Consider the following 12463-nt stretch of genomic DNA (forward strand, 5'->3'; position numbering starts at 1 on the left):
ATGAGAGGCTTCGTTTGCTTCACCCTCCTGTTGTTCCACCTAGTCAATATCTCCCTAACCATTATTGTGACTGTAGGCCTATGCGTGCTAAGATGAGCTTTGAAGAGTTCATTGAGTTCATGGAGCACATTGATGCCACAGACATTCAATGGGTGGTGGAGTGGTGGCATATCTCAAGCATGGCTCACCACAGCCTCAAGGATAATTGTGTTCCTTTGGTTAGGCTTTGCTATTGCTCTTACTACTCCACATACCGTATTGCTAGACAATTTGGTGATCTTCAAGGGGCTCCTAGTGATGATGGCTCTTTCCATACCTTGGAGTTCACTAATAGGACTTTAAGTAGAATTCATGAGTCTTGGTCGCAGTGGAGGGTGACCAGAGGCATCTGTCCTCCTCAGGTCCTTCATCCAACGTAGGGTACAAGAAATGGCTATAGGATGACATGAAATGGGTCCTCATAGATGAAAAAGCTTACAAGAAGTCTAGCAAAAGGAAAATGGTTGACTAATGACCTTGATATGGCCCAAATTTTACTTTTCTACCCTTTATGATTCTCATGTCTTTTCTTTTTAGTTTAATAAAGGATTGGAATGTTCCTAATCCCCTATGGAAACAAACTTACCATCTTTTAATTTGAGCAATGAGAGAATCATTCATTTATTATCTTTGCTTATTGTCTTTTTTTATCTTTCTTTCTATTTCTTTTCTTTTTTCCATGCCATGTAATTTTTTCCCATGACGTCCTTGAAGGAAATTTCGCTATGCCCATGGTCTTCCCCCTATCTTTAGCCTAGACTGCCCCTTCGGGATTTTAATCTAGCAAGGTTCTTTTGCCTTAACTTTTGCCTAGCCCGCCCTTTTGGGTTTTCAACTTAGCAGGCTTTTTCTTTTTCTTCAAATTTTGTATCTTCGGAGTCTATACATGTTAACTGGGTGAAGCATCTCTTCCCCATCCAAATCTATAATTCTTGTAGCATCTCTTATCATGATCTTCTTGATAATAAAAGTCTCAGACAATCTTGGCTTCATCTTTCCTCTTGGATCAAAAGTTTCATCTCTCACCACTTTTAGGACCAAGTCCCCTTCTCTAAGGCTTCTAGGTTTCACCTTTTTGTTAAATGCTCTAGCAATCCTCTTTTGGTATCCTTGTGCATTGTATTGTGCCCTAGCTGTCTTCTTATCTATCAAAGCCAAATGCTCTAGCAATCCTTCACCCATTGTGTCTCCACCTTAATGGGAAGTACCATTTCACTACCATAAACCAAAGAGTAAGGGGTTGCCCTAGTTAATGCACGGATAGAAGTTCTATAGCTCCATAAAGCAAAGTTTCTTAGCCCAATCTTTGTATGTCACTACCATCTTGCCTAGGATGTTCTTGATGTTCTTATCAGCTGCTTCTATGGCCCCATTGGTCTGCGGTCGGTATGGTGAAGACTTGTGATGCTTAATGTTATAAGGCTCTGTTATCCTTTGAACTTCCCCCACAAAGTGGGAGCCATTATCTGAGATGATTTCTTGCGATACTCTGTATTGGCAAATGATATTATTCTCTATGAATCGAGCCACATGCTTGGCTTTCAACATGAAGTAGGAGGCCGCTTCCACCCACTTGGTGAAATAGTCAATTGCCATTAGGATGTATTTGCATTCATTCAAGGCTTTAGGAGATATCCTTCCTATCACATCTATGCCCTACATTGAGAAAGGCTAAGGAGATGTCATGCTGTACAACTCACTAGGCAATACATGGTTCAAGTTTGCATGCGTTTGGTAGTCATGGCAACTCATCACAAAGTCCACACAATCTATTTCCATTGTATCCTAATAGTGCCCTATCCTTAGGATCTTCTTGGCTAGCATTCTTCCATTCATATGAGAGCACAAATCCCTTGATGAACTTCCTCCATGGCTCTTTCGACTTCTCCTACGTATACCATCATAGGACCTCCTATAGAGTTGACCTCCACACAAGATGTATTGCATTGCCATCATCCTGATCGAACGACGCTCTCTTATCGGCACCATTGGGATATGCCCCCAATTCCAAGAACTTCATGATGTCATAATACCAAGGAACCTTTTCTTCTTCTATAGCCAGAACTAAAGACTCACTCTTCTCCTTGTGTACCAACTTATAACTCTGCTTGATCTCTAAAGGTCGTGTCCATACTCCCTCGGGTATTTCAACCATGGATGCCAAGGTAGTCAGTGCATCTATAAATTGATTCTAAGCTCTAGGAATGATCGTGTATTCAATCTTATCAAAGGTTTTGGTCAAATCCTCCAATATTGTTCATAATTCTTCAAATGTTCTTCCTTCACCTTCTATAACTTTTGTGCTTGAGCTATAACCAAGGTCAAATCCCCAAATACCTCTGCCCTTTTTACCCCTAACTCTCGAAGGGCTTCCATTCTAGCAATACAAGCTTCGTACTCTGCCATGTTATTAGTCACCTCAAAGTTCAATTTGATAGCTAAAGGCACATGGGATCCATTGGGAGTGATCAAAAGTACTCCTATCCCATTCTCATATTGGTTCACGATGCCATCGAAATACATTTTCCATGCCCCTAGTTCAATATCCAAGATGTCCTTATTGGGAAAGTCTTATTTTCCATCATCTCCCTCTATGGGATTCTCGGCACAAAAATCGGACATGGTACTCCCCTTGATCATTTTTCTTGCCACATACTTCAAATCGAACTTCGCCAACAAGATCAACCATCTTGACAATCTCCCACTCAAAGCGGGTTTCTCAAATAGGTACTTCAAGCAGTCCATTCTAGCTACTATCCATATCTAGAACAGTAGGATGATATGTCTTAACTTTTATACAGCCTATATGAGTGCGAAGCATGATTTCTTTATGAGGGTGTACCTAGTCTCTTAATCATGGAACCTTTTGCTCAAATAGTACATTGCTCTCTCATTCTTACCATTGTCTTCTTGTGCAAGTATGCTCCCAACTGCATTTCCTATGATTGAGAGGAATAGTAGCTAAGGCTTCCTTTATTGCGGAGGCACTAGGATGGGTGGATGAAGGAGGTATTCTTTGACAAGTTCAAAGGCTTTCTGACATTCATCATTATATGTGTGGGGTTCATTCTTCCTTAAGAGCTTGAAGATTGGTTACAAGTGGAAGTGCGCTTAGCAATGAATTGACTATTGTATTATAGTCGACCTAGAGATCCTCTTATTTCTTCTTACTCTTGAGCGGAGGCATCTCCAATATGGCTTTGATCTTGGATTGGTCTACTTCTATCCCTCTATCACTTACTAGGAAGTCTAGCTGTTACTCCAAAGGTACATTTTGGGGGATTCAACCTCAACCTATATTCCTTGATCCTTTCAAAGAACTTTCTTAGGTTAACGATGTGACCTCCTCTATCCTTGGATTTTACAATCATGTCAACAACATACACCTCAACCTCATTGTGCATCATGTCCTGTAATAGAACTGTGGCCATTCTCTGATGGGTTACGCCCGCATTCTTGAGCCCAAATGGCATTACGGTGTAATAGTAAATTCCCTATTATGTGGTGAAGGTAGTCTTGATCATATCCCTATGAGCCATCTTGATTTGTTTAATACCACAAGAAACCATCCATAAAAGATATCAAGGCACTACCACCTGTTTTCTCCACTAAAACATCTATGTGTGGAAGAGGGAAATCATCCTTAGGGCAAGCCCTATTCAAATCCCTAAAATCTACACACTTCCTTACTTTTCCATCCTTCTTGGGTACGAGCACAACATTGGCTATCCACTCGGCTTGGTGCACAGGTTTAATGAACCCTACTTTCAATTACTTGGTGACCTCTTCTTTGATCTTTAGAATCCATTCAATTCTCATGCGTCTCAAATTTCACTTTATGAGTACCATGTGAGCATGTAGTGTTGGGCTATCTCAGGATCAATACAGAGCATATCTTCATAGGACCGTGCAAACACTTCTTGAAATTTTGTGAGAAACTCTTTGAGATCTTTTCTTTCTCTTTCATTTAATTGAGCCAATTTTAATTAAGCGTGGAATCTCATCATTGCCCAAATTAAGAGTTTCAAAAGTCAGTTCCATAGGTTCAATTTTCTTTTCCAATTGTTTATTAAGTTCATTTTCAAATTTATTTGAATCGTTTAAGTGCAGAATTTCAATATTATGGGATACATCAAAATTAGCCAAATCAAAATTCATTTTATTAAAAAATTTGAAAAGTACATTGGGACTTGCAGTACAAACTTTCTTTCCCACATTTTTAGAAAGGCCAACCCAAGTCCAATTATTAAGTTGCCTCATAGCAAGCATGATGAAAGCAGAAGGATCACTTGGCTTCTTGATGGTGATGGCGAACACATCCCCCTCCATCTTCAGCATAGTCTCCATTACTTCAGCATTCATGTAGTCTACCTAGTCGACTTCCGCTTGAACTTCCTTGATTACAACAGTAGGCTTCTCCTTAAAAGTAAGCTTCTCATTGAAGAACATCTCCCAACCCGAATACACTTTTTCATCTTTGCCTACCCAAAGTTCCCAAAAGCCACAAAATGGGAAGTCTCCTCCTTCCTTCACAAAGTTTCCATTAAGGGTACCAAGGTTCTTTTTTATTCCGTTGCAACCTTCAAAGAATCATAAACCTTCCTTGGTCAGTTGAGTTTTGAAATCGAGGAATTTAGCCACCTCTTTTTCCTTCTTTTCCAAGACCCATACCAGGCATGTACCCCATGTTCTTTATCATTGTGATCACCTCATGGCTACAATATGGGAACAAATCCGTAGTATACCTTTCATCCCTCAATCCATAATTAGCCATGTTCACAAATTCAAAGCCACTCATTTGGAGCTCACTTCCTCCTTCTTCGAGTCCATAAACAGGAGCTAAGATCTCACCATCGCCAATTATCACAGTAATACCTCCCTTCCTTGGGATTTTCATCTTTTGTTGTAGAGAAGATGGAATAACTCCAATGGAGTGAAGCCACGCTCTTCCTAAGAGAAGGTTGTGGTTAGGAATGATATCCATCACATGGAATTCCACAATCATCTCCAATGGATCAATCTTCCAAGGAGCCTTGAAAGTTCTCATAACCTTCCTTAAAGTGTTGTCATATGCCCTAACAGTCAAAGGAGAGGTGATGATCATCTCCACATCTAGACCAATGGTGAGAACGGTCCTAAAAGGGCATACATTCAATGCGGACCCATTATCAATAAGCACCATTGGAACCGTAGCACCCATGCATTCAATGGTGATTTGCAAAGGTCTAGTGTGAGTGGCTCCTTCAGGAGAAAGCTCCTTGTCGAAAAAAGTAAGAAGGGGATGAGAGAAGGCCTCAACCCCCATGAGTGATAGTACTTCTTGTGCTGTAGTTTCTATGGGCACCTCTTTCCCATTAAAAGCATCCAAGAGTGCACTACGATGCTTGTGAGAAGCCATAAACAATCCCCATACCGATACACGAGCTTGAGTTTTCTTCAATTTAGTCAAAACTCGGTCTTCTTCTTCTTTCTCTTCTTTCCCTTTGGATTTTGTAGGCCTAGACTCTTCTCCTATGTCCCTACCAGGGTGATCCTTCTCCAAAAAAGATGGTTTGTAGTGCTTCCCCTTCCTAGTAATGTTTGTCACATTATCTTCTTATACTCTTTTCTTTAGCTCGGTTATTCCTTTAGGAAATATCCCCCATATAGCCACTGCATTCTTCAAAATTTCATCTTCTTCATCCTATATTCCATGGACTTCTATGTCATTAACCTCCACGGCCTCTATCAACTTCGAACAAAACCATTTAACCTCATCTATTTGTTCCCAATTATGATACGGAGGAGGAGCTCGATGATAATCAAGCAAGGGGTTCTTCCTAATGCTAGGCTTGGTGATGATGTTTGGATTTCGAAGAGTTCCGTTGTCTATGAGGTCTTGTATTTCATGTTTGAAGCAAAAACAATTGTCGGTTTTATGGCCGGGTTTTTGGTGGAAGTGGCAATATTCATTGAGGTTCCAAGTGGGATGTACGGGATTAGGCATGGGTGTAGGGTCTAGAGGCTTGATGAATCCTTCGGAAGACAAATTTTCATATGCTTGGGCGAGAGTCATTCCTAGGTCGGAAAATTCTTGGCAAGCTTTCTTTGTGAAGCTTGGGTAGGCTAAGGTTTGTTGAGGTATGATGGCACTTACATTCACAATATTGGGTGCTTTAGAGGCAGTTGCTCCCCCTCTGTATGTCTTCTTGATTAGATGTTTTCTTTCACCCTTCTCTAATTGTCTATTGTTGATGGCATCCTCTATCCTAATTCCACAATCACACAATTCCCCAAAAGAACTAATAGGCAATGACAAGAGCCTACTATTATACGCCGAAAGCAAATTTTTGATAATCATGTTGATTTAGTCTTTCTCATTTGTCCTATTAACCATCCTAGATGCTTTTCCCTTCCACCTTGTCATGTATTTGAAGAATGTTTCCCCCACTCCTTGCTTAGTGGTCTCCAAATCCCCTAGAGTCACATTAATCATGGTGTTGAAGATGAATTGATCCACAAACAACTCCACTAGCTCATTCCTTACTTTAGTCTTCTAGGATCTAAGCTATAGTACCACCTTGATGTGCCCCCCCCCCCCCCCCCCCCCGGTGAGTGAGAAAGGAAATGCATGAAAATTTTTCTTCTTATCCAACCCTTTCATTTCAGCAATGCTTAGGTACCTCCTAAAATGTTGCTTTGGATCCTCAGTTCCATCAAACTTTTCCGCATAAAAAATCCTAAACTTTGGAGGTAGTGCAATAGGAGTTTTAGAGCTTATGGCCCCCACATTATAGAGACAATCATCCATCCCTTGGGCCTTGTGAAAGGCTAGCTGCATCTTCTCCCTCATGGCTATGATTTCTGCCATGAGTTTCTCAAATTGTTTGTTCCTTTCATAATCAGTGTTGTCTCTTTCATCCTAGTCTTCTACTTCTTCATCATCGAGAACCTCTACACGTGCAGCCTTTTTCAACTTGGCTTCTTCTATCTTGGTGAGGTGACTCCTCATCTTCTTGAGAATGTCGCTTTGTTCTTCCATAGCCTGGAATGTCTTTTGTGCAACCTCATGCCATTGTTGCTTGAGATACTTCCTCCTCTACTTCTTCTTGATATGAGTCCTCAATCTTGACCAAATTCCTTCTGTGCTTTTCTCAATTCAAAATTGGAGTGGGACGTGTTTTCTTGACCTTAGTGGTGCAATGGTGCCTGAAAAGAAGTCACATTTTCATTAAGTCCATGTCCCAATTAAAAGGTTCCTTTTAGATTTTATAGATTTTCTTAGAAAGTCTTTAGGTCCATTTTAATGAAGGCTCAATTACAAAAAGACTCCTTTCCCTCTCATGAACCTTGCCCCTTGTTTTATTGGGTTTTGGTCCATTTACAATAATGCTCTCATCTATCACTCATGGCTTTCATTAAAATGTTCTTAGAGATTTTTCAACCCCTTTGTCTCAAACATGGGTTTACAATGTATTCATCACCTTTGGGCCCCTCTTTTTCATTTCATTTCATTATTATCATTTTTTTTGAAGTAGCCCTTTAGCTAGAATAAATTGTAGCCTTCCTCTCAAAGTCCATGAAATTCTTATCATTTTAGGCCTAGGCATGCAACAAAGAGGCCCAAGATTAAGGAGTTTCATTTTGGGCTTTGTAGGATGTTGGATGCTAAGTCCATAGCATACTTGTTATCTTAGGCCTAAAGTCCTTTTTAAAAGGGCTTTTCGATTTGGGCCTATGATAGCAATTAGTCTTACGAACCTTTCAAGTAAAGATATACCCTTGGATTTTAGGGACAAGCCTCTTACATGTGAGAACTTCTTTTCTTTTATCTCAAACATCTTAGGGAATACCATAACTCTTGGGTCATCCCCTAATTTTATATCTTTTATTTGTCCTTTAAAATTAGGTGAACACAAGGTATATGGCTGAAAAAAAAAGAGATATATAAAGGGTATCCTCTTTTGATAAGATCTAGGATCTCTCTAAGTGTAGGTAAGCTCCTTAAGGCTAAAGGGATAGATAAGTAGGTCACTCATAACTAGGTGGGTCATGATTCCAATCGAGGGCCTAAGTTGACCTTTATGGATTGGTGGCAAACCTTTAACATACTCAAAGCCCATCATAGGCAATGGCACAATTGTGAGTTGGTGGGATGAACTTCGAAAGACTTGGGCCCTAATGGAGCCTTCCATCTTCCCACTAATCACCAACCAAGGTAAAGGGACAAAAGAACCATGTCATGTGTGTGCAAACAAGTATTAAATAAGCCTTTATCAAGATTACAAAACAAGACACATAGGAATTAAACTTATAATCCCCAGTGTAGTCATCACTGTGAACAAAACCGGGGGAAGGAGTGGGGGGGGGGGGGGGGGGGGGGGAGTCGCCACCTAGTTTTTGCAATGGTCTAAGAACCATATATATAGCATCCTTTCGAGGAATGACCTTTTTTTTTTTTTTTTTTTCCTTACTATCAAAAATATGGGTTCGGAGTTTAGGTACGGTCTTGGGAAGGTGTTAGGCACCTAAGACCGCCTAACCCTAAGGTTGGCTTCCTCTCATTGTATCTTATGTCTTAATCTCATTAAAGGCACACTCAATATTGTTATTCTAAACTCACACACACTAACATTCATCTAACAATAAACATGGAATCAAACATCCCTAATCATACATCTAATCTTGCATATCATCACATCATAAACTCTAACATTCATCTAACATGGTAGACATATCATCTCGAACAAGGCAGCAACAAATCATATCATCAAATCAAAGCATGGATTCAAACTTGCACATATATGTTTAACAAAAGAAAATAAAACCCATCTAACAAACAAATGTATGTTCACGTAATGCCTAACTTACCTTGCTACATCTCAACACCTGTGGCGTCAATGAATGGGCATTTGAATGCATGTTTATGGCATCGAAGCAAGAAATACAAAGAAAATCCTAACCTTAGCATGTTAAAGGAAAACAAGTTATTAAATAGAGGAATAGAGACTTGAAAGCATAAAAAGGGAACCAAACAGAGACATATTATGTAAAATAAAGGAATAAACAAAAGCAGAAAACTCAAAATTAAGGTTTCTAGGCACGAGTATACATACGCATACATAGGCCTGCGTACGCAAGTCAGTTGTATGTGTATGCATACTTCGAGCCTACGTACACATGCAAGTAGCATTCACACGCAGACACACCCTAAACCCTAACGCAAAAACAGAAACGCAGAAAAATAGAGCAAAGCTTTAAAATTGTAAATCTAACAACCTAACATGCTTCTAAGACAGAAAACAAACTAAACCTAAACTAAACAAACATATATAAGCATAAACAAAGCAAAGAAATAGATTAAAGCATAAAAGAAAAGGTAGAAATGAAAAGAAAAAATTAGAACTTAATACCTCAAACAAGAAGCTTTAAAAGCTTGATTTTGACCATTCTCCTCAGTCAAATCTATTTACAGTCTATAAAAAGTTATTAGTAAACTCAAAACTCAAAGATCAAGGCTAGAAAATTCCCTAATCAAATAAAATTTACATGAGGACGTTTTGTGAAAAACTCCCTCTTTGATTCATTATTTCTAGTGAACCTTAGGTTTTCCCTTAGGATTTTCTCTGTTTTTTTGAAAATCTACCATGTAAGGCTATTTATATTGTGAAAATTGGGGTTTGGAATGGCTCCTAGAAAATGTGGGATTCATTCCAAACCTCAATCTTTAATGCAGAAAACTTGCCTTTCATGGGTTTCTGAAACCCTACCTGTGTGCATAGGCTCATGCTTGCGTACGCAGGTTCATGCCTACGTACGTAGGTCGAGACTTTTCTTTGTAATCTGATCGGTTCATAAAAAATTATATCTTCCATTTTAACACCTCTCAAGTCAATTTTTAATCTAATCGGGCCCTAAACCAACCTTAAGCCTTAGAATTTCAACATCATTAAGGAATAGGGGCCCAAGTTGTGAGGGGTACAAAATGCATTGTCTACAGCCTACCAAGAGGCAATGTCAATACATATATTTGAGCCTACTAAAAGGCAATGTTAAGATCATACATCTGAGCCTACCAAAAGGTAATATCAAAATATAGTCTAGGCCCACAATAAGGCAATAATACATGCATGTCTAAAGGCCTACCAAGAGGCAATGTCAACACATACATCTGAGCCTACCAAGAGGCAATATCATAATATAGTCTGGGCCCACAATGGGGAAATAATACATACATTTCCAGAGGCCTACCAAGTGGCAATATCAAAATACAGTTTGGGCCCACAATGGAGCAAAATAATACATACATATCTAGTCCACCATGGGGCAATATCTGAAAGAGTACAAGGAAATGAATAAATGCCCACGTATGAGCTACATCATAAAGGTACAACAACAGTGGATAATCTAAGGAGAGTCATCATCTCTAATAGAGTCATCTGCAAAGTGTTCGGCACTACCACCATCGGTACCATCACCAGCAGCTAGACCAACAGAAGGACATACTCACCTAACCGAAGAACCCGGGACCCATCTCGAAGTCTGAAATGAAGCCTGCCCTAGTGTAGGGTCGCATGCCTAGTTTGAAATAGGAACAAATCCCCACAACCAGTAGGACCTGGAGGAACTAGCATGTACTTGGCCTTGTGACTCCAAATGGAAGGAACCCTGCCCAGAATGTAAGGCACTAGGGGCACATGCATCCCATGTCCCCTCATCCTACTGATCAGGACACTAATGTACCCCTAGAGCAAGTCGATCTTAGTAATAAGCTTGCTCTTCTCTCTTTCTATGGTAACGGTTTAGCTCTCCTGCTCTCTTTGCCATCGCTTCCACTCCCAAGCTAATACTTTTACAATCTCCTCCTGCATGTACCCCTCCTTGGTCACAGTAGCACTCTCAAGATCTCTCACCCGAGCCTATAGGGACTTTACATGTAATCCCAAACGGGGCTCCGAAGCCCTCTAGGTGCATGCAATACCCCTAAGCACTGCCCCCACTCACAGGGCAATCATGAATAATGGGTCTAGCCAATAACTCTAATAACTAGGTAGCATAATTAGTATCCTCTGTAAAGAAGCCCTCAAAGGAACCTGTTGCATAAATGGGGTCGTACGCAATCACCTCAGAATAAGCTATCTCAGGAGGTGGATCTTTGGGCACTCTGAAAGCTAGCATAACCTAATGGAAAGTCCTCTAATCCAAAAAGAACTCCTAGCCCGTCAAAGCCCAAAACCAGTGCTGAGCGTGCTACTAAACCGTAACAAGAGTCACATCATGTCTAGCTAACAACCCTCCATCATATAGGTTGTTGCGTATCTCACCCCAGGTGACGCAATCTAGTGCAGCACTGATAGTGGTCCATAGTGTCAGAACGACTCTGGAAATATCGCAGAGAGACTAGGCATAGGCCCTAGGATACATCGTCATGGAAAGGCCAATATATAGTGGTCGCATAGCCGGGATGTACTTATATGCCCACGATGTCAAATAAGCGATGAAAAACCCATAGGAATGGGACCCCCAATCATAAGCCCCTATAATGGACACCACTTTCATGGCTGCCAACAGCCTACAAGTTAGCACCGACCTATTGTTACCCAACAGGAAAGTACCGATAAAGTAAAAGAAGAACCCTTTGAGAGCGATGTCATCCGACTCTACCACCTAAGGTATGTTCATCTCTAGCCACCGCATGTGGATCTAAGGCTCCTCAGTAGGCTTAAAGTACCCTCTGGTCGTCCTAGTAAGGGAGTAAGGGATGCTCATAAACTTAATCAGGACCGGCTCCCCTCCAATTCTAAGGCCCAAGATGGCCGTCCAATCAAGGGGAAGGACTGCATACTCCCCGCAGCTCAGGTGAAAAGTGCCCGTCTTAGCATCAAACCACTGCACCAAAGCTTCAGCCAACTTATGCCTCATGGAACAAGGTGGAATACTAAGGAAGTCCTCAAACCCTGGCTCTATCAGGAAAGCGTGATAGCACACATTAGTGGAGGCATGAAATAAGCGAAGGGAAAACGAATACCATTCTCCCTGGCCATGGACCCTATCAACACCCTATGCTCAGAATCAAAGAAAAGCTATCCGTCAGCACACATAATATATATATATATATATATATACCGAACTGACAAATGGAATGGAAAGAGGAGCATACCCGTCCTATTCATGCCTGAGCGGAAGGATGCCTCTTTAAATCATGCAATAGATGAATGTCCTCGACACGGTCATCTATCTCTCTAGTATAGGCCTTCGATCTGGCTTGACGGGGTGGAAACCTCAGTCTACAACTCCTAGAATGTAAAACTAGGACACGGTCACTAGCTTACCCACTGTAGAATGTGAGCCCGAGGCGTGGCTACCGGTTTACCCGCTACAGAATGTGAGCCCAGAGTGCAGTTGCTAGTTTACCCATTGTAGAATGTGAGCCTAGGACACGGTC

Source organism: Quercus robur, chromosome 1 (assembly GCF_932294415.1).
Source record: "Quercus robur chromosome 1, dhQueRobu3.1, whole genome shotgun sequence".
In the NCBI taxonomy this organism is placed as follows: Eukaryota; Viridiplantae; Streptophyta; class Magnoliopsida; order Fagales; family Fagaceae; genus Quercus; species Quercus robur.